A 22861-nucleotide genomic window follows, 5' to 3' on the forward strand; every position below is an offset into this window, starting at 1 on the left:
AAATAATAATTGACCTTAAAAAAAATCATATTTTCCAAACCTGCAGAAACCAAGGGAAAAAAATCAGCTTTCAGCCCTTAAAATCACTTTGCCTTTGTAAAACAAAACACAAAACCCAATCATTCAAAACAGATGCAAGGCAAGGTCCATTTTTAACCATTTTTAACCACCAATGAGCAAAATAAGAGCCAGAGTTTTGTAATGTGACAATTTGCTGAAATAAATCCTGAATCAAACTTTTAAAGAAAGATGATGGATTAATGGAGCTGAAAGCAGGTATATGAACATTAACTTGCCCCACAATGTTCACATCTTCAACTGGCCCCCTACGCCTGGGCTCCTCTATGCCATCATGGGGCCATAGAAAATGATATTCCACTTTCATCTCAACTAAATGACGTGAGTAAAACACATGCAGCACAAAGTTGGTTTAGCCAAAACAGAACATTAATAAACAGAAGTAAAGGGGTGAGCATACATTTAAATGCATGCTGGCGAAGGGGTGCCTTTTGCCAAGGAACAGACCAAGAATCACATGGCCCCAAGTTCCAAAGAGGGCTAATGTGAGAACATTTCCTACACTCAGGCAGATGACAATCTCTCCACCTCCACGTGGAAAATGAACACCCCTGCACTTGCCAGTGAGAGGATACTTCATCACTGTTTGATAAAACCAGTTGTATAAAAATCCTCAAGTTGCCAGCTATTCAGAGTGCATGCCTGCTGCCACATACTGCCTTTTGAAGATTCAAGACAGACACACAGATGTGATACATGCACGGAACTGCTGAGCTGAATGAAAAAGATGGAGCTCATTGAGTCTAGTCCCTTCATTTCAGAAGGTGGAAGAAGACTACAGAGAGGAAAAAATAGACATTTCAACCTGAACATAACATTCATGGCCCTGGGGAGCAAAATCCAGTCCTGGATTCCTATCCTACAGTGTTAGTTCAGAGACAAATCTTAAAGAATCAATTTCCTAAAATCTTAGGAGTTAAAAATGAAGAAGAATTTAACCAAAACTAAAGACAGGTTGAAAACAGATGCTGCAAAAAAAGTCTTAGTAGGCAAAGAAATAAGAGAAGTGACTCACCTAAAGGATCTAACAGTAAATACCAACCACATTGATTTGGCCATGGTTCTTCACTGCAGATCTGGAAAAGCTGGCAAATTCAAACACTAAGCTTTTATCCTTTTCTTCAGGAGTAGGAAATGGCAACCCACTCCAGTATCCTTGCCTGGAGAATCCCATGAACAGAGGATCCTGGCAGGCTACAGTCCATGGGGTCGCAAGATTCTGACACGACTTAGCGACTAAACCACCACCACCATCCTTTTCTTCCCTTTAAATTTCAATAGTCTCTATCTCTGAAAGGGTGTAGAAAAGAAAAACTAATCACCAGAGGCAGGACATTATTACCAATTCATCCTCCAGTTTTCACACTCAGCCCCTTAACCAGATTCGAGAAAGGGAGCCGGAGTTTAAATGCAAAGGAAGGCAGGGGCATTGGCCAGGAGGGGACAACTTCATGTGATCACAACTGGACAGACACTGCACACTGCCTTAGACTTTAAGCATTTTCATACAACAGGGTTAGGTAAGTTGACAGATCAGAAAAATAGCATCAGACATTAAGATGTGACATACTATAATAACTAGGAACACTTTCTACCCCACAACTTGACCTCCATCCAGAGTCACAATGATTAAAGACCAACAGCCATGTTACAAAATTATAAAATGCAATTTAGTTAAAACACAGGCTTTCTAGAAAATTTTTAAAATATTTACTTATTTTTTATTTGGCTGTGTCAGGTCTCAGTTGCAGCATGCGGTATCTTTTTTTTTTTTTTTTTTTTTTACTTCCAGCATGTAAGATCTAGTTCCCTGACCAGGGATCTAAGTTGGACCCTCTGTATTGGGAACATGGAGTATCTTAGCCACTGGACCACCAAGGAAGTTCCTCTATAAACTTTTGCTTCAAATTATTAGACATTTCTCACCTTTCCAACACACTGTATAGTAGTCCCCCTCCTAAAAAAAATAAAAAGAATAAAAATGGTACCATTTCAGAAGAGTTTTGAGAAGAGTCTCTAAAGACAGGATATCTGCTATTTATTCAATGTATCTGGAGGGAAAGGAAAGGCTCTTAAATTTGGAGATGAGGTTACTTAGAAGATGCAAGAAGAAATCAAATGGAAAACATACTACAGGTAAGAAAAAACACTGCAGCAACATAAGCAGCAATAGGGCCTACTTATGTAGCATTTTAAGCTTATTAAACTACACAGATTACTACAGTTGCCCCTTTGTTTCCACGATAAAGTTATGCATAAAGTAATTGTGAATTGTGATTTGCTTACTTTCTGTCCTCCCTCTCAATAAACCATAGGCGTCTATAACAGCAGGAAATATGTTTCTGATTTATTGTTCTTTTCCAGCAGAGAACACACAGTAGTCGCTTAAAACATTTTTTTAATGTTATGAAAAATTTATTTAACTGGAGGATAATTACTTAAAACATTTTTGGAATGAGAATTTTATCAAACAATTGCCAAACATTTGGTAATATGCAAAGTTGGAAAGAATGGAGGAAGGAAACAAGTATTTACACCGTTCGTAACGTAAATCAGTACCACTTTTTAAAACATACTTATTTATTTTTATTTTTGGCTATGATGGGTCCTAGTTACAGCATGCAGGATTTTTCACTGAGGCATGGGCTTCTCTCTAGTTTTGCGGGCTTGCCCCAAACCAGGGATTGAACTCACATCCCTTGCACTGGAAGGCGGATTCTTAACCACTGGACTACCAGAAAGGTCCCAGCATACCACCATTTAAAGGGTAATTTGGCAATATGGCAACACACTTCACCATTTAAAGACAATTGGCAAAGTTGCCATTATACATACTGTGAAATGGAAAAGACAGAGGATAGCACAACACATTGACTGTGAACCTATTTTGTTGTGTTTTAAAGGCAGTGTATACTTATTCTGCATACAGAGCAGAATTGGGGGGTGGGGTAAGAGTCATTCATAGCATAACCTAAATGTAATCCACATATCCAATCCTAGGCGCCCTGCCTGAATACATACCCAATTCTGGCAGGATTTACAAAATGTTTCACACAGGCTACCTGGAATGGAAATACTGGGGAACGAAACTGCCATCACAAAGGAGGAAAAGTCTTCTTTTTCATTATCTACGCTTTTGAAGTGTCTTCCCTTCACATATTGAAGTTTTAAGCTCCTTTTTAAGAGAGATGTTATATTAGAAGACAGAGAGAGAAAGAAAGGTAATTTTAGAAAGTAAAACAAATGATTTTAAATCATATCCCCTCCCCCCCACCCCAGCTGGCACTGAGTCCGCTCATCCACATATTTTCAGAGTCAGTGGTTAGAGCACTGGCTTTCATTGCATGCTATTTGGGGCCTAAACAGAATCATTTAACGCGTTTCCGATCATGCCAACACTGGAGTGGGAGAAACCAACTGGGCTGACACAATCCTCCACGACCAGGGTAAGGGAAGGCCCACTGAGGGTTTCCAGGGTATAAACAACAAGCCTGCCATTCCCGAAGGCACCTGACCCGCAGCGTGGAGACCCGGAGGCCAGGCATGAAGAGTGTGCCTGGTGAGCAGCAAGTGCTTGACTTTTTGTTTCTTCAGATGGGTCGGTTGTGCTTAAAATTTTACTTTCTTACAAACACCTTCTAGGTATCTTAGAGACATTTGCCTAAATGTGAACAGGTGATGAACTTAACCATTAAAATAGATTTCCTTATGGTAGTGCAAACAATAGGAATAAGCTATAAACAGCTTTTCTAAAACTATCCAGTAGTGAGCATATGTAAAATAGATCATTGCTTTATACACCTCTCCGTGTTTTCTAAGAAAAATGCATCTCAACTTCAGCTGCCCGAAAGAATCATCTTAGGAACTTTTCAAAAATCCCCATACCTGGGTCCCACACTTCAGACCAATGAAATCAGAACCATGGTGTCTCAACTGATGATCAAATAACATATTTCACATCAAAGCTGAGTAGGTAATCATCCCATTACCTGATGAAGTGAGGGACAAATTTTTAAGAACTACACAAACAATTCTTGGGCACTTAGAGGGTCCAGGAACATGGCCTTTATTTTTGGAGCTAAATGCTAATGAAGAAAAGAATAAAACAAGCAATACAAGATACTAAGACACTACAGCAACCACCACTGGGGTGTTGCCTTTTCAGGTTTCTTCCCACTACCTGCCAGTGATGCTTAGAAATGCCTTCTAAATACAGAAGCACCTTGACAGACTACAGCTCCCAATGCTATTCTGGTGTTCCTGTACAGACAGCTACAAAAATAAACAGCCTTTAACTCACAGCTCAAGAACCACCTGTGGCCTGAAAGACTGTGAACTTCTCTTCCTCATCTCCCATATCTCCATATACTAAGATGCCATGACATTTAAATCATTTTACATGTCAGCAATGAGGCGGGTGAAAAAAATACCTCATTGTCCTTGAAATGATGCACCCTAACATAAATCTGCCACAACATGTAACCAAATGCCAACAGAGATTATGCTCAACCCGTGAAGTCAGACTCCCCCAATCAAAAATTGTTAAAAAGCCTTACAACTCTCTCCATGTGTTCTAGTCAAAGATTATACAGGTTGTTTCTTGGAACATTCATCTCAAGGAGAGGGGGGTGGGGGGTCATTTAGAAACCGCCAAGAAATATTCATTGGGAACATATGGAAAATCACAAAAGGCACTACCTTGACTTATGTTAACCTAAGGAATGGCTCGTATCTCTTACCAATGTTAGAGACATGCCCTAACTAGAACACCATTCAAGATGTCAACGGAGGGGGGCACAATTTCACAAAAAAAATATACCTGGTGAAAAGGTGACTCTTAAACTCTTAATTGATTTTAGCATAATAGGATATAATATTTTATTTCCATTATAAATAAACAGGATCATCAGTACAATCATAAGTAGGATCATTTTTACTTTTGGCTTCTGTTTGGAAATTAAACCAAGGAAGAATTCAAGAATTTGGGGGAAAATGATGTATAATAAATTAACATGTTCCTTAACTATCATTTATGGGGATTTTACCAACATTTCTGATACATACACTGGAAATCCTTCTTAAGTCTGACTCAGCATTACTCAACAGCACAGAATGGGATCAAACTGTAAAGCTCTTTGCAGTTACTTGATATCAAACAGCTCTATCTCCAACGCCATTCACTGCAGTAGCATAGGGTGTTCTTACCTAGGAAGTCATCTCTCACATGTCTGTGTCCTTAGCTTTTTAATAAGGCTCTATATTATACTTTTTTGGATGAAGAAACACCAGACAATTAAGTCAGAAAACTGTATTGCTTCTTTCAATGAACTCCTCACAGTACATTGGAAAACTGACTTAAACATTCTAGGCTACATATATAAAATAAGCAGACTGTGCTTAAAGATTTACTGAAGTTCTTTTCAGCTTCAAAAATTTCTCCTAAATCACAGCTAGGGGGAAAAAAAAAGGACACCTGAAAGGTTAAAAGTGAATACACATCACAGACTTCGCACTACCACCAATGCAGTCTTTGATCAATGTTCCCTGTGTCTGAGACATGCACGTTATACCAGACAGGATGGAAAACAGAAAGGAATGGGTAGCTTCCTTACCTCTACAAATGTGGGCAAACAATTTACAAATGTAAGTTTTTAAACACGTATAGGAAGGCAGTTAAGTTGTACAGACCAAAAGAAAGATCAGCAAGAACCAAGAAACAGGGCCATCTGGGGTTGAAATGTGACAGGAGGAGTTATCTACAGAACTACCAAGCACCAGAAACTATACTCTGGGCTTTAGTTTCATCCCATTTAAACCACAGGGCAATACAGAGGTGGCTAGGGCAACTGCACAGTAAGAACACTGCAACAGCTCTTCAGGTTAAACAGCATGATCTAGGAGGCATCTCACAGAGCTGATAAAGAAAGCCCACTTGAAGGAGGGGGGAGTTAAAGTTAATCCTATATGCTGCATTGGCCTTTGGTGTTACTCAAAACTGCATCTGTGTAGGGGCAGAGACCAAGAAAGTATCTTAAGCCAGGCACCTGACCCATTCTACTTATCAGAGAAAAGTGAAAGTGTTGGTCACTCAGTCATGTTTGACTCTGCAACCTCATGGTCTGTCCATGGGATTCTCCAGGCAAGAATACTGGAGTGGGTAGTCATTCCCTTCTCCAAGGGATCTTCCCAACCCAGGGATGGAACACAGGTCTCCTGCACTGCCAATGGATTCTTTACTGTCTAAGCCATCAGGGAAGCCCGCTTAACAGAGAATGTCCCTCTAAATAACTAAGGCACAAACCCTGAAAGAACTATTTCATTCATATGCAAACTCAGAGGGACAAACAAACGCTAAAATCTCAGTGCACAGTTCCCACAAAGCTTCCCATCATCACCCAAACCACACCATCCCCTAAAAAGAGGTGTCTATCACACTCCGGAATCGTCCCTCTTCTGGTTCCCAAAGCTCAGCTCTGCTGAGGTCAGGCCAAGACTCAACACCTAGGACTTGAAGGTTCTAGCAAACATAGGATCAAAATATGATTTGAACAGACACAAACCCTCTGAGAGCTACAAGGAGAGCACAGGGCCAGTTATCTTCATTTTTTTTTTTCAGATAAGAAAGGCTCAGAATGTTTGACGGTTCTGACTGCCACTAAGCCAATACCATGGATTCCTATGGTCTTAGGACAGAGGTTGCATAACCAGGAGAAAAAAAGGCCTCTCTACCAAGTCAAGTCATCATCAATGTTACTATCCCTACAAGCAAAATGTGGCTAAGTTTGATGCCTAGTTCATGAGTTTGAAAGAAAGAAGCTGATCAACACAAGAACAGAGAAGCCAGACTAAGAAATCACTGATGAGGGAAAAAGGATTTTTATTACATTTCAGGTATTCTCAGCACCCAGCACTCAACACAAGGGTTCAAATGCTGTTTCTGTTGTTGAATTTATAAAACTAATGGACAGAAATTACTTACCTATGTTCTCATCAATGTAGAGTCCTAAATCCATATTTTGCTTTTCAAGTATGTAATCCCAAAAACCCACAGGAGCTGGTGCAAGGAAGAAAAAAAGCAGTGGAGTTTCAAGTTTAGCAGCATTTCAAGTTTCAATACATTCCAACAGTTCTGACAGATAACCCTGCATTCCACGTACTGTCTGATTCCCTCTTGAGCATGTTCTTGTGATCTTTGATAAGTTAAGATGCCCTCAACCAATGAAAATCTGCCAAACAGCAAGATGAGGGCTATACCTGACAGAGTGAAAAGATGGTAGCCCTGGCTAATTAAAAAAAAAGAACCCAAAGTCAGTATATTTGAAATGAGCAAAAAGCAACTATTGAATGCCAAGTACATAACAGATTAAGTAGGAAGAGTCAAATTCTCCAACCAGCATGCAGTAATCAATTAATATTTATTAAACATAAATGCAAACACACACCCAGGAATGGGGGTGGGGGGGGGGGGTGGTCTCCTCATTTACACTACTCAATTCTTCCATAACCTTTGTGTGCCCTGAAGACACAGGGGAATGTTAAGTAAAAACCAGAGTGGCAATTTTCCCTTTGAGGCTAAAATGGAATTATTATCACAGTTGGCATCTTTCAGATTTTCCCATTTCCAAATCAGCTGTTTCTGATTGGCAGCTGAACTCAATTACTCTACCATCATTATGGGCTTGCCTCCCCAGAAATCTAGTACCCTGAGAGACCAAGAGACCGCCCCCTAAAACAGAGAAGGGGTTCGAGGCTTCAAAGTAAGCAAAGTCAATGCACAGACCCCTAAGAGTCACAACATAACCATCTGCAAGAGAAGGGCGATGGGACCAGATCAAGGGCAGGACACGGGGCAATGGACTGGGCCCAGTTCTTCCCCCAGATCACACCAAGCCAGGTGCCTCAGATTCTAAGGACCTTTGACAAGAACACATCCCACCTCCAACTCCCTAACAAACACCCCTCTCAGGTAAGGAACCCCTAGCACAACACCCTACCTCTTTGAGGTCCAGTTCGTAAGCCCAACTTCATTCCGTAAAAACAGGTTTCGCTCCCTATGACACCAAGGTAAAAGGAAGAGTGAATAAAGTGACAAATCCTAGGTGATAAACAGTTCTGCATAGACCACTGGGATGGATTTGTCTGACTTCTTCAATACCTTACACTGAGGCATCAAAGAGCAGGGTTTACTATAGGTCTTGACTCTTTCCTGAAGGGCACTCGCTTACTCTTTCTGATGCTCTGCATCCTGGCTGACTCCTGCTCCTCCCACTCCTTCTGGTCTCATCAGAAGGATGAGAACATTTACAACAACATGTTTTGATTCCCGACTTCACCATTACTAGCACCGTGACGATACTTAACTTTTCCATACTTCCTCATTTGTAAAATATAAATGAGTACTGTCTCAAAGAGTGTTATAAGAAATCAATGAACTAATAAATAAGCTGGTCGTCACAAAGCACTTGACTTTCACATGGCACTTCAGAACAGTGCCTGACACAGAGAACACTGTATTAAGTGTATCATAAAACTGAAAGATCATCTTTTTTAAAATGGTTTCTTCCTCTTTCAGTTTTAGATATATCAGTTTCTGATATATCAGGTTTTCATATCAGAGGTGTGTGTGTTAGTCACTCAGCTGTGTCCATGGACTATAGCCCGCCAGGCTCCTCTGTCCATGGAATTCTCCAGGCAAGAATACTAGAGTGGGTTGCCATTCCCTTCTCCAGAATATCTTCCCAAAACAGGGATGAAACCCAGGTATCCTGCATTACAGGCAGAATCTTTACCATCTGAGCCACCAGGTAAGCACTCAAATCAGAACCAAATCCCACAAAAGAGAAGCTAAAATTGGGATAACCAGAGCAAAATTTCTTTTCAGGGCAATGAAAATGCTCTAAAATTTAATTGTGGTGACAGTGGCGTCTCTGTTCGTTTTCAAGGCAAATCATTCAACATCACTGTAATCTAAGTCTATTCCCCAACCAGTAACCCTGAAGAAGCTGAACAGTTCTATGAAGGCCTACAAGACCTTTTAGAACTAACACCCAAAAAAGATGTCCTTTTCACTATAGGGGACTGGAATGCAAAAGCATGAATCAAGAAAACACCTGGAGTAACAGGGAAATTTAACCTTGGAGTATAGAATGAAGCAGGGCAAAGGCTAATGGACTTTTGCCAAAAGAACGCACTGGTCATAGCAAACACCCTCTTCCAATAAAACAAGAGAAGACTCTACATATGGACATCACCAGATGGTCAACACAGAAATCAGATTGATTATATGCTTTGCAGCCAAAGATGGAGAAGCTCTATACAGTCAGCAAAAACAAGACTGGGAGCTGACTGTGGCTCAGATCATGAACTCCTTATTGCCAAAACCAGAGTTAAATTGAAGAAAGTGGGGAAAACCACTAGACTATTCAGGTATGACCTAAATCAAATCCCTTATGATTATACAGTGGAAGTGAGAAATAGATTTAAGGGACTAGATCTGATAGACAGAGTGCCTGATGAACTATGGACGGAGGTTTGTGACATTGTACAGAAGACAGGGATCAAGACCATCCCCAAGAAAAAGAAATGCAAAAAAGCAAAATGGCTGTCTCAGGAGGCCTTACAAATAGCTGTGGAAAGAAGAGAAGCAAAAAACAAAGGAGAAAAGGAGAGATATAAGCATCTGAATGCAGAGTTCCAAAGAACAGCAAGGAGAAAGAAAGCCTTCCTCAGTGATCACTGCAAAGAAATAGAGGAAAACAATAGAATGGGAAAGACTAGAGATCTCTTCAAGAAAATTAGAGATACCAAGGGAACATTTCATGCAAAGATGGGCTCAATAAAGGACAGAAATGGTATGGACCTAACAGAAGCAGAGGATATTAAGAAAAGGTGGCAAGAATACACAGAAGAACTGTACAAAAAAGATCTTCACGACTCAGATAATCACAATGGTGTGATCACTCACCTAGAGCCAGACATCCTGGAGTGTGAAGTCAAGTGGGCCTTAGGAAGCATCACTACGAACAAAGCTAGTGGAGGTGATAGAATTCCAGTTGAGCTATTTCAAATCCTAAAACATGATGCTGTCAAAGTGCTGCACTCAATATGTCAGCAAATTTGGGAAACTCAGCAGTGGCCACAGGACTGGAAAAGGTCAGTTTTCATTCCAATCCCAAAGAAAGGCAATGACAAAGAATGCTCAAACTACCGCACAATTGCACTCATCTCACACGCTAGTAAAGTAATGATCAAAATTCTCCAAGCCAGGCTTCAGCAATACGTGAACCATGAACTTCCAGATGTTCAAGCTGGTTTTAGAAAAGGCAGAGGAACGAGAGACCAAATTGCCAACATTCGCTGGATTATCGAAAAAGCAAGAGAATTCCAGAAAAATATCTATTTCTGCTTTATCGACTATGCCAAAGCCTTGGACTGTGTGGATCACAATAAACTGTGGAAAATTCTGAAAGAGATGGGAATACCAAACCACCTGACCTGCCTCTTGAGAAATCTGTATGCAGGTCAGGAAGCAACAGTTAGAACTGGACATGGAACAACAGACTGGTTCCAAACAGAAAAAGGAGTATGTCAAGGCTGTATAATGTCACCCTGCTTATTTAACCTATATGCAGAGTACATCATGAGAAACGCTGGGCTGGAAGAAGCACAAGCTGGAACCAAGATTGCTGGGAGAAATATCAATAACCTCAGATATGCAGATGACACTAACCTTATGGCAGAAAGTGAAGAAGAACTAAAGAGCCTCTTGATCCAAGTGAAAGAAGAGAGTGAAAAAGTTGGCTTAAAGCTCAATATTAAGAAAACTAAGATCATGGCATCTGGTCTTGTCACTTCATGGCAAATAGATGGGCAAACAGTAGAAACAGTGGCTGACTTTATCTTGGGGGGGCTCCAAAATCACTGCAGATGGTGATTGCAGCCATGAAATTAAAAGACGCTTACTCCTTGGAAGGAAAGTTATGACCAACGTAGACAGCATATTAAAAAGCAGAAACATTACTTTGCCAACAAGGGTTGTCTAGTCAAGGCTATGGTTTTTCCAGTGGTCATGTATGGATGTGAGAGTTGGACTGTGAAGAATGCTGAGCGCCAAAGAATTGATGCTTTTGAACTGTGGTGTTGGAGAAGACTCTTGAGAGTCCCTTGAACTCCAAGGAGATCCAACCAGTCCATCGTAAAGGAGATCAGTCCTGGGTGTTCACTGGAAGGACTGATGCTGAAGCTGAAACTCCAATACTTTGGCCACCTGATGCAGAGAGCTGACTCATTTTAAAAGACCCTGATGCTGGGAAAAATTGAGGGCAGGAGGAGAAGGGGACAACAGAGGATGAAATGGTTGGATGGCATCACCAACTCAATGGACATGAGTTTGGGTAGACTCCAGGAGTTGGTGATGGACAGAGAGGCCTGGCGTGCTGTGGTTCATGAGGTCGCAAAGAGTTGGACACGAATGAGTGACTGAACTGACAGTGGAATACAGCAAATCCACTAAAAATCATAACACACTTTAAGATGTGTGAATTTTATCACATATAAACTAGGCCTCAGTCAAGCAGTCTTTTAAAGAAAAGCAATGAGACAACTAAATAATCAACCTAAGTCAACTATTTAGTCAAACTAATGGAAAATCAAAATTCTGAATTCAGTTGGGGTCTGAATGCAGGATGCAAACCCCTGTTCCTGGTACCTCTTCACAGGACAGCATAAACAAATGTGACCTCCCCACACTGGGTTATCCATGACTTAATAACTGGCAAAACATGGGAACAAGAGAAGCCCTAGGAAGCTTCTGAATTCTCGGAAGAATGCTTCATACAAGTACAAAAATAATCTAAGCACCTAGTGACTAAGAACACATGCCTCAACATGAAAGTACTTCCCCTAAATTTAAGCTTATTCCTCTAGTGGTAGGCACTCAGAGTAACACAATAGTAGCATTCATTATAATTATATACAAACATAATAAAATGTACAATGATATTGTCACACAAAATAAGGCAAGTCAACCACTCCACTTACCTACACTTACACTATTCCTATAACATTATTCCCAAGTAATCTCCCTGTACAAAAGGTAATGAGCACCATGGTAGCTGAGATTTGGTAGCAGAAAGACATGTTGACAACAGAATTGAGTCCTCTTACATTTCTTGAAGTTTTAGGTGAATCCATAGTGCTGTGAATAGCATCTGGGGGAAATCTTATGAGCAAGAGTTGAGAGAGTTTGAATGGACCAACCATGTACTCCTGCTCATGTTTGTAGATTTCACAAAGTAAGTGGTCACTTGTTCAGCCCCTCTTTGCCAGGCCTTTGCTAGACTCTTAAATTTCATAGTTGCACCTAAGTCTCCCAGACACATTAGCACTGACTCAATGCCCCAATGTGGCTACACAGTATTAATTGTCTGGAAACAGTATAACAAGGCTGTGGTGCTTAAAGTGTCACAAAAAATTTAAAAAAGAAGAGAATTAATTCATGGTTGGTATCTAATGTTATTGGTGTTGGAATTAGGTAAACCACAATAAGGTTCATAATAAGCCAACAATTTATTTCTCCAACTCCAAAGTCATTCATTCAACTCCGATGTCTTCAGAGCCAAAAACTTTAATGGGAGCTTTGCACCCGCTGACAAGAGAACCCTTAGTGATGCCAAAAGAGGAAATGAGTTGATGAGGGCAGGACGGAACAGAGCAGTTATTCTTTCATTTCAGTTTTACTATTTGACTTACTAATAACAATGCTTATCATTTTCTACAGTTCCAAAATGATCTGCATACACGATACATCCAACAGTAGCCAGCCAACCTTGCAGAAAGATTCAGCAACCAACACCAGGCATCTCAGGCCAACAACAGGTAAAATGTGTCAGGAACCCCAGTCTCCTATGCCTAGTTTTGAGCTCAGTCTCATGCTGCCTCTACAACTGAGACACAGAGAAGACACCGACCAAGTTCTTTCCACCAGTGGGTTTCTAAGCATCTCTATAGAGGCACTGTTACCATGGAAGTAACCCCTGCAACCCCCACCGTGAACGTGATTACACAGACATGGATAAAGTTGCTCGGGCACGTCCAATTCATTCTTCTATTTGCTCTAGTCTGCAGATCTCCACATAATCAACTGGAATGACTCTGAAGCTCAGAGTTGACTGTCTGGCAATTTTCAAACTCAGAGCTGAATGGTCAGCTACTTCCGGAAACACAGATGAATTCGCCACTAGTGCTCAATGGCCGCCCAGTGTCAGGTGTGATCCTCGTCACCTCCGCTTTGTAGGACAAGTATTATCCAGTGTCTTGTAGGAACATTATTAACAGCTGGTTCTTTCAGATATGACTCAGAAATGGATGCTTCTTTCCAACAACTGCAGGTTCAAAAGTAGTAAGAAACGATATGGGTGTTTTCCTAAGGGCATTTTAAGTAATATTTCTCTTTGGTCTTAGAAATGTTTGCAAATGAAGTAAACATTTCTTTAAAACTCAGCTCTATAAAGAGTTCCATTTCCTTCTTACAAGCATTCTCTGTATCTTTCTGAAAGTTTCTATAATTTTTGGTGACCAAATTACTCTTCGCACAAAGCACTCATTTTTGCTTCACTATTCTTCATTTAAATACTCTGGCGTTTAGTAACCGTACTCTGTCATCGCTCTTAATGGGGTGTTTTAAGATTCTTTTTCAAAGGCTTTGCTTAATCACAGCCTTAGCCTTCTGGTAAGATTGGGTCTTTTAAAAAAACTGGCCTGTAGGGGACAAGTTTTTAAATTACTCTCAAGCGTTCCCTCCCCTTTCAAAGTTTCCCCAAACTACTTAAAAGCCTCTCAGCCTTGGGGGGAAGGATGATAAATTAGATGATTTTTGCTCTGTCTCTGTTGCTTGGCATTACCCTGGTCTAATCCATTTTTGTCTCACCAAGAATTTGCTTCTTGCAAGCAGACTCCCTCCCATATTCTGCAGCATGCAATGTGCAGATTACTAGTGAAGTTGCCCAGAGGCCCAAAGCAGGCATAGGAAGCCCTTCAGTTTCCTCCTGGCGGGGGGCTCTCAGGGGTGGCTACACACTCTTTTAACTCTTCCCTTTCCCTTTCTGTAGTGAAAGCCATGTTTGTGTCCTTGCTTCAAAATCTAATTCTTCAGGTAAAACTGGTAACCTCCAGGTGGACCCAGAAAAATGCAATGAAAAAAGTCATTTAAAGGCAAAACATGAGAAAAAAAATTAACAAGCAGGGATGCAAAATGACACACATGCTCTGCTGAAACTTTTGAAAAGTGATGTGCACATGCAAAACCACGAGATTCCATTTAGACACCACTTCACACCCATTAGGATGGTTATTATAAAAAAAAAAAAAGCAAAGTGTTGGCAAGAATGTGGAGAAATTGGAACCCTCGTACATTTCTGATGGGAATACAAAATGGTGCAGCCGCTATGGAAAAGTAAACAGAATTACCTCAAGAAGTTAAACCTAGGCTGATTCACATAGTTGTGTGGCAGAAACCAACACAACATTGTACAGTAACTAACCTCCAATTTAAAAAGAAAAAAAGAATTGGAGAGGTGATGAGAGACAGGAATAAAGCTGGGTCTGGATAGCAAAAAAATAAAATAAGTTTAACCTAGAATTATTATGTGATCCAGCAATTCCACTTCTAGGTACACATCCCAAAATAATGAAAGCAAAAACAGACACGTGTACAGCACTTTTCAGAGCAGCAGCATTCACAATAGCTAACAGACAGAACCAACTCAAATGTCTCTCAATAGCGAACAAACAAAATGTGGCCTACACATACAATGGAGTATCATTCAGCCCTCCAAAGGAACGAAATTCTGACACGTGCTACAACACCGACGAACCTTAAAGACATGATGCTGACGGAAATCCGCCAGACACAACAGACAAATACAGTCCGATTCCACTTCCATGAGGTGCCGAGAACATGCAAATTCACAGAAACTGAGAGGTAGAGTTAGAGGTTAGTTACCAGGGCTGCGGAAAAGGAGGACTGGAGAGCTCCTGCTTAATGGGTGGAGACTTTCAGTTTAAGATGACAGCTCTAGAGATGCCTAGTGGTGATGGCTGCATAACAGTGTGGATACACTAAATGCCACTGAATTGTACACCTAAAAGTCATTTAAATGGTAAATTTTGTTTTGCATATATTTTGCCACAATAAAAAAAAAAAAAAAAAGGCCAAAAAATTCTACAAACATAAATGAGGAGAAAAGGGAAATTACCATGTGAAAGGCAATGGAATAATAATGGGTGACTTTTCTAGGTTCCAACTGCTCCAAGAGCACCTGTATTTTTTTTTTTTTAAATCAGTACATTCGCTCACATACTCACTGGTACACAAAGAAAACAGATGGAGCAGGTCAAAGTAACAGTTCAGGTCAGCAAGATTTTAGTGCTGACTGAGATGCATGGAAGGTAAGGTTTTTGTGAGGGCAGCAGATGTAGATGGGAGGCAAGCAAGGCAAGACATAGGTCATGTGTGGCATGTTTTCTTTCTTCTAATCTCTTGCCTTGAAAGCCAACCTCTCAGTCCCAAGACTCGAGGCCCTGTTTCTCTTGGATAAATGTGCACAGATCACAGGAACACTTCATGCCTGCACATCTACCAGACCCCACACCCTGGACTATTACCTGACACCCTCTTGGCCTCCCTGCTAGCCCACCACACTGCCCAATGGCAAGGACCCTGTGGTCTACCCAGATGACAGATTCAGCTACTAGAAAGCCAAGGAATTTTCTATGTGTGTCAGCGTCATTCAAAGACCTCCCAAGTTCAATCCCTGGTCAGAGAACTAAGATCCCAAAAGCCACACAGTGTGAGCAGCCCCTCAAAAAAACAGAGCTCCCAAACTCTTCCAATTCAGCCAGAACCTTGAACTTTTATATCAGCAGACTTCAGGCACAAGTTCAACACAAATCTTAGTCACCTCTCAATCACTGGCCTCCAAGGGGCAGAAGAGGGACAGGAATGATCCAGGTTCACAGACAAACTCATATTTTTCTCCTCTAACTTAAGGAACCTCACACCTGTCAAATCTGTGTATCTATGCTATCTTGCATTTGCTCAGGTGACTCTGAGTTCCCTAATGAGACTGGGATGATAAATGGTGATGTGGCAGCCAACACCGGATTGCAATTGCCTGCAGATACCTACAGAGAACAAGCTATACCTGAATCATTAAGGCTTGACTACCCACACCTACAGAGTCAAGTCAAATCCCATTATGCCAGGTCCTCTTGAAAGCAGGCTGCCCATCTGGGAGACACAGGGTCTATTTTTCCAAGCTCATGAAAGAGTCACACAGGTTACAAACCACTGGCTGCTCTAATTAATTGCCTGAGACACACTGGTAGATTTTAGGGTTTCTTATATTGTTGTGGTTTTGTCTTTTTTTTAAATTCTGTTAGTTACTTGATTCACATTTTCATGCTTTGGTTGAAACACTTGGGAAATTAAAAAGTCATCCCAACAGGGTATAATTAAAAGTTAAATATAGCAACTAAAATCTCATCTCATGGAAAATCTCCTCCAAATCGTAAAAGTGTCATTGTGGCAATTTGACTAGAAGTCAGCACAGACAAGTACAGATTCAGGCACTTGCCACCGTGATGCATCTGTCAAGGCTGCAGCTGAGCAATGAGATGCGCACACCCAACATGTTCTATTAGAGCATCGGTCCCTTGCTTCAAACGCTTTAAAAAATGAGATTTCATGGAAGCTCTGCCAACCAGTCAGTCCTCTACAACGAGGGCTAAACAGGTGCAGTCTCTCACAGAAATTAGAAAATGAGTTCAAGGACTTTCCTGGTGCCCCAGTGGCTAAGACTCTGCACTTCCAACGCAGGGGGCCTGGGTTTGATCCCCGGTTGGGGAACTTGATCCTGTGTGCCACAACGAAGATCCAGCACAGCCAAATAAATATTTTTTTTAAAAAAAAGGAGTTCATGCATCATGAAAGTTTAAGACAGAATATTAGTTTCTAGTTACTGCCACTATCTACTAATCTTGCTTTGAAAAATGAAGTGAACATCACTCTTCAAAGTCAATTCCAGGAATCATGAAGTATGCCAACCCCCTACTCCGCCCCAGGAGTTGTCCTAGCTTTGCCATCCTTCTCCCACTTTCATGGGCACCCTGGTAAGAGAACAGCTCTGCCTCTTCTCTTCTTGTTACCTAACAGTTTCAATAGTGCTTCTGAGTCCCGAACAGGACGTCTATACAACTATCCTTTCACTTAGCAGTCCCTCAAGAAGTCATTTTGTAATCATGAAAAGCCCTCCGTCATGCATATTCAGCAGATGCTCCAAAAATGGGGTTTTCCAACACCCACAGAACTGCCACTGAACATGCATTTTCTGCACTCCCAACTCCAGACCAGCTGGCAGTCCTAGGAAGGGGCATCTGAATTCAGGACTAGCACTTGTTGTAAAGACGGCTGCTAGTGTTGCCCCTGGTGACCACATTCACTTTGGCAGAAGCAGCAATGATAAATATTTCTCTGGATTGTCAATTCACATCAGCCAGGTGCCTTTGTTTCAAGAAACAACTTCTTGGTAACTGATCTTGAGAAAACTCTTCCCTGAAAGCTTGCAGCACTTCAAGGCAGAACTCTCTCTCCCCTCTGACTTTATGTATCTTAGAGCCCCAAACTGGCTCATTTGGAACAACCTATAATATCCTTGGAGTAGATTTCAAGAATAGCATAGTTAAGAGTAGCTAAAAGATTCTCTTGACCTCAATAGATTAGCTAGTGGTTTCAACCTTCCACCACCTACCTCAAAAACACATAAATCAAGGTTAGCAACCTCTGCCTGAGGGGTGCCCATTTTCTAAGAAGTTGCCCAAATGGAAAACATCTAGTGAGACAAAATAGCATGCACAAATCACTATGTAGAGGGACTTAGTTTTCAGAGACACTTTCAAGAACCAATATGTAACTTCAAGCCTGTCAAGTAAGCTGAGTTTCATTAGCCCTACTGTACAAGTGAAGCTGCCAGGGGTGATGCAACTTGCCCACAGGTACTCAAAGCCTGGCAGCACTGGATGGTGAACTTAGGTCTTGACAACTTTGAGCTGCTTCTGCAGACTATGCGGTCCCCAAGCAAAAACCTGCATGATCTAAAAACTCCTCCATCATTGAGAAGTGGGTGTTTGCTTCACCATGATAAATCTCTGGGTTACTTTAAAAACCAATAACCATAAAAGGACTGAAAAATGCCACAGGGAGACAAAGTTCACACCTCTACTCTAGCTTTCCTTATCACAGCTTAAAATAACCAAAATACTACTGACCTCCAGCACAGTGGACTCTGTTAAGATTTTATAACATTTTATATGCTTCAGGCACAAAGCTCAACAAATCCAAGAGAAACTCAAGGATCTTTCCACACAATATTTCCAAGCATATGGTTCACATTCCCCTGAAAATCAATGGTAGTTACCAGATACGCAGGGAGCTCTATCTCTTTATTAAAAAGTTTTGTAATACTATTATGGGTAGCAACCAGTGAGTGGGTGAAATTGCTTGGCCTTCCCTGGTAGCTCAGAAGGTAAAGAATTCACGTGCAATGCAAGAGACCTGGGTTTGATCCCTGTGTCAGGAAGACTGCCTGGAAAAGGGAATGACTACCCACTCCAGTATTCTTGCCTAGAGAATTTCATGGATAGAGGAGCTTGGAGGGCTACAGTCCATGGGGTCGCAAAGAGTCAAACACGACTAAGCAACTATCACATCACAACCAGTGAGTGAGTATGGTCAAAGTTAGTGTGTATATGAAATGGAATGACATCAGAAATAAGAAAACTAGTAAAGAACGACCTTGATTCAACTGAAATAAACAGCCAGAAGAGACCGGTAGAAGCTGGTAGAGTTTTCAAAATCAGAACCCACTTAAAGTGTGCTAAAACCCCCCCAGCTTGCATTGTGACTCTGAAATGGGTCCTGGCATCTGGTTTTGGGGAGCCTAGTCATTCATATTTCCAGTAACAGGCTACCATGGGCCAGATATCATGGTACAATGAATAGAAAAAGCCTGTTATGGGAGAGCTGATGGTCTCATGGGGATACTAGAAAGCGTGCATCCTTCTACTAGAGAGCCAGAAACCAGCAGTGGGGCTGTCTGCAGCATGTCTCCAAGGGCAGATGATTCTGGGCAAGAGCTCTGATGACAGTTATATGCAATTTCAGAAAGTACAAGCTACCATGGGAGGAATTCAAGCAGGAAATAAGGACAAAACTGTTCCACTGCCAGTGGGATTTATTAAGAGTCATGAACTTTTCCAAATGAAAGGAGGGGACCAAGTCAAAGAGAAAAGTCTGTGTTAGACTGCAATAAGGCAAGGACACAACCCTATAATCTCCAGGACAGTCACTAAAAGAAGAGTAAAAGAATTAACAAGTCAATAAACAGAGAACCTGGAATAACTTTTTGCTTAATCCAAAAGAAGTCAAGAAGGAGGGGGAAAAAACCATAGAACAGATAGGTCAGATGGAAAACAAATTTGTCAGACAGTAAACAAAATTTCAAATACACTGGTAACTACATACATGAATGGTAAACTGAAAGCTACCCAATTAAAATATTGTACAAAAACAAAAGTTGAAAAGAAGGACCTAAGTACATTTCAAAAACCATGAAAGAGAATAGATGCTGTCACTAGGGTCTGTCTCGTTGCCTGCCATGAGGGCCTGCCAAGTTTTCCAGCACAGTCCTCCATGCATCAGCATCCCTACCTTGCACAACTCATTTGTTCGCTTCCATGCACTGTTAGGAAAGCAAATTGCTTCACTGGAAAAGGCCATAGAAAAACTCTGCTGTCTTGCTGATTCTTTATTGAGAAAGCCCTTGTTCCTCCCTGCTAGGAATAATTCATTTAGCGCATCCTTGCATATGCATATTAAACCCTGCATTGTATACAGATTATTACATTGTTTTATTGGAAACTGCACTTCATTGGACAGCTCTTCTGGGGTCACCACTCATCATGGAAATAGATTTTTTTTTTTCCTGCCACATTCCTTGCTCCACCTTCCCCCACCCCCAACTCCTGCAAGCCCCAGCCTCCAAGTACCAGGCTCCATTAGAGCAGCAATAAAACCACTACTGTTTGGTTAGCAGTAATGAGTTCTAAAAGCATCAATGCATTGCTTCATGGAGCAGGGCTATTGTTAGGTGCAGCAAACTTCCCTGGCATTAATCAACGGCAGTAGAGGGTAGCAGACTTTTTTGAAGCTTGCCAGGAATGCAGTGAAAAACTGGACAATATGTGCTCAACGACAAGGCGATGTGTCTCACACAAAATCAAACAAAATGACCAGTAACTAAATACACTCATTTCTATGCAGTCTAGCTCTACTGCAGGTTTGTCTTAAAATCTGGGTAACACTTACTGCCCCAGTGTCTAGCAGTAGTGTTTCTGTTGCTGCCTGCTCACTGCCCAAAATATCAGTCGGCCTCAGCTACAAAGATAGCTGTTATTTCTTTATATCTGTAAACTCAATGAAGAAAATGAGAAACAGAAGAAAAGAAAAAGAAAAGAAGGTTGGGAGGAAGAAAGGGATAAAGAATCCAATAAAACAGCTTTATCTCAGTGCCTCCAAGGGTCAAGGGACAGGATGAGGGATCAGCCATTAGCCTTCCTGGGTCTCCATTTCTTCATCAGGTTCACAGGGCTGATTCATGTTAAGACTGATGTTATTCAACTATTTTTTTATCTATAGAAACAGCAAATTCATAGGATTCACACAGATAGCATTGGAAACACTTGATCCCTTGGTTAAGATAGAACATGGAAACAAGTTTCTATTTCAGCTAGGCTCTCTGACCATCTTCTTCAGAGATTAAATTCTTCACCTTTAAAAAACGAAATTTTCTTTAACACATACAGCTGTTAGCTAGAAGGATTCTGGTAACTTTGGTCAATCCAAATTTCTCCATTTTTCACTGCCAAAAGACCTCTCGGGTTTTTTGTTGGGAGGCAGTAGGGGCTTTATTTTGTTTTTGTCTTAGGTAGGTACACACCTGTGGATGAAGAAATACCAGGAAGACTACTACCCACGCCGCCCCTGAAGATGCAAACCACTTCAATATCAGTACCAAAAAAGAATAAGGAGGGAAAAAAGAAGAACAGAAACACGTCAATACCTGAGTAAGCATGGAGAAGCTATTGAAATGAGGAAAAGAAGGCAGGCTGGTGGAGGAAGTGGATCTGAAAGAAGGAAGAGTGACAGAAGGAAATAGACAGGCTTAAAACTTTCCGAGAAAGTCTTTATTTTGCTATGTGTCAAGACTGATTCTGTTAGAAATGCCTGTTTTAAAACTGCTGCTTCTTGACATGAGATCAAATACCTTTGAATACCTAATCATTTAGCCACAGAATATATATTAAGACTAAAACTGAAAATTCTTTCCTTCTTTCTCTTGTCCTATATGAATTTTATTGAGGCAAAAAGACATATGTCTCTTAATAGGGGCTCTAAAAATAAGTTGATCCAGGAAAAAGTTTAAGACAAAATGAAATTTAACAGTAGAGTGGATTAAATTTTGCTCCCAATTAAAAAAAAGAAAAAAGAAAAAAACACTAATATATACATAACATACATGGGGGAAAGGAAAGGAAGAAGAAATATAAGACCGAAGAGAAGACAAGACAGAATTAGAAAATATTCTCTTCAGAAGGGCAATCAAACAACATTCATATGTAAACCACACACTGTCCTTCCTTTCCCTTCTAGCCTGGAGAGAAAGTCTATCTTTTGGTTTTCGTTTTGTGCTTTATTTAGCTCATGAAAACAATACACAAGGGCAGCCCTCACAGGGCTCCCAATCCCACCTGCCATGTGCTCAAAGGCAATACAAAAGAGCAAGAACCAGTCTCATTTATGGAGGTGAGATAAAAGGAAGAATTTACTGAGTGGTAACATGGTAAAAGAAATGAAGTTTACAGTTTAGCATTCAAACTAATAAAGAATCACTGTGTACAAAATCTTAGGAGGAGATTAACCAGCCAAAGAGACTATGTAATCCAGTGTTTAGCTTCCCAATGACACTTGGGACCTCAGCTGTGGGGCCACTATAATGGGGTCACCTCCTCTGACCACAAAAGCTACATAGTAGGGCTAACACACATCCCTGCTCATGTAAAATATCCACCGGGGAATAGCTGTAAGCGTAACTGAAGGCTCGAAGTCCAGAGAACACAAAGGTTATCTTGTGACATTAACAGAGTACCACCATGAGCTCAGCTAGCCAGAAGCATGGTCACAGGGGAGTCATCCAGGTTAAAGAGATTGTTCAGGGTGCTGGAAACTGCCTGAGATTCCACTTAAGTGGATGGAGGGGGAATTGAAGGCAAGGACACCACCAGGCTCCAGTGAGTGAACTGAGTCATAATCCTGCCTAAGGTAAATGAAGGAAAGGAGTTGGCCGGTCCTTGACCTAGCTCAAAGTGGGTTAACCTTAAAGAGAGCCTCTTAGGGAGTAGAAGGAGTGGATTTCACACCTCATTTCTCTTTCCTGAAGAATGCTGTCAATGAAATGAATGAATATTATGAGCGAAAGTGGGCACTGAACAGATTCCTAACAGAGGGGTGTACTTCTTGTCCCAAGCAAAATATCTACCTCTCTGGCAACACTCTTCTTCCCGCTGGTGGCAGGTATATAGAATACTTACCACTTTTCTAAAGCGTACAACCACACATACGACCAACTATGTCCACTATTTATTCAGGCTTTTATTAAGGAACACAGTG

At 41.0% G+C, this 22861-nt stretch overlaps 1 protein-coding gene across 6 annotated transcripts in view; it reads right to left on the reverse strand.

Moving 5' to 3' along the window:
* FMNL2 (formin like 2) overlaps positions 1-22861 on the reverse strand; it is a 326152-nt gene that overhangs the window by 229489 nt on the left and 73802 nt on the right. The window contains exon 1 of one of the 6 annotated variants that reach the window (XM_061135291.1): positions 7058-7075. The exons of the other annotated variants lie outside the window; for them this stretch is intronic. The gene's annotated coding sequence lies outside the window, so the exon portion shown is untranslated. Of the gene's footprint in view, positions 1-7057; positions 7076-22861 lie in introns of those variants that run through there. 6 annotated transcript variants of the gene reach the window in all.

This window comes from Dama dama, chromosome 33 (genome assembly GCF_033118175.1).
Source record: "Dama dama isolate Ldn47 chromosome 33, ASM3311817v1, whole genome shotgun sequence".
In the NCBI taxonomy this organism is placed as follows: domain Eukaryota; kingdom Metazoa; phylum Chordata; class Mammalia; order Artiodactyla; family Cervidae; genus Dama; species Dama dama.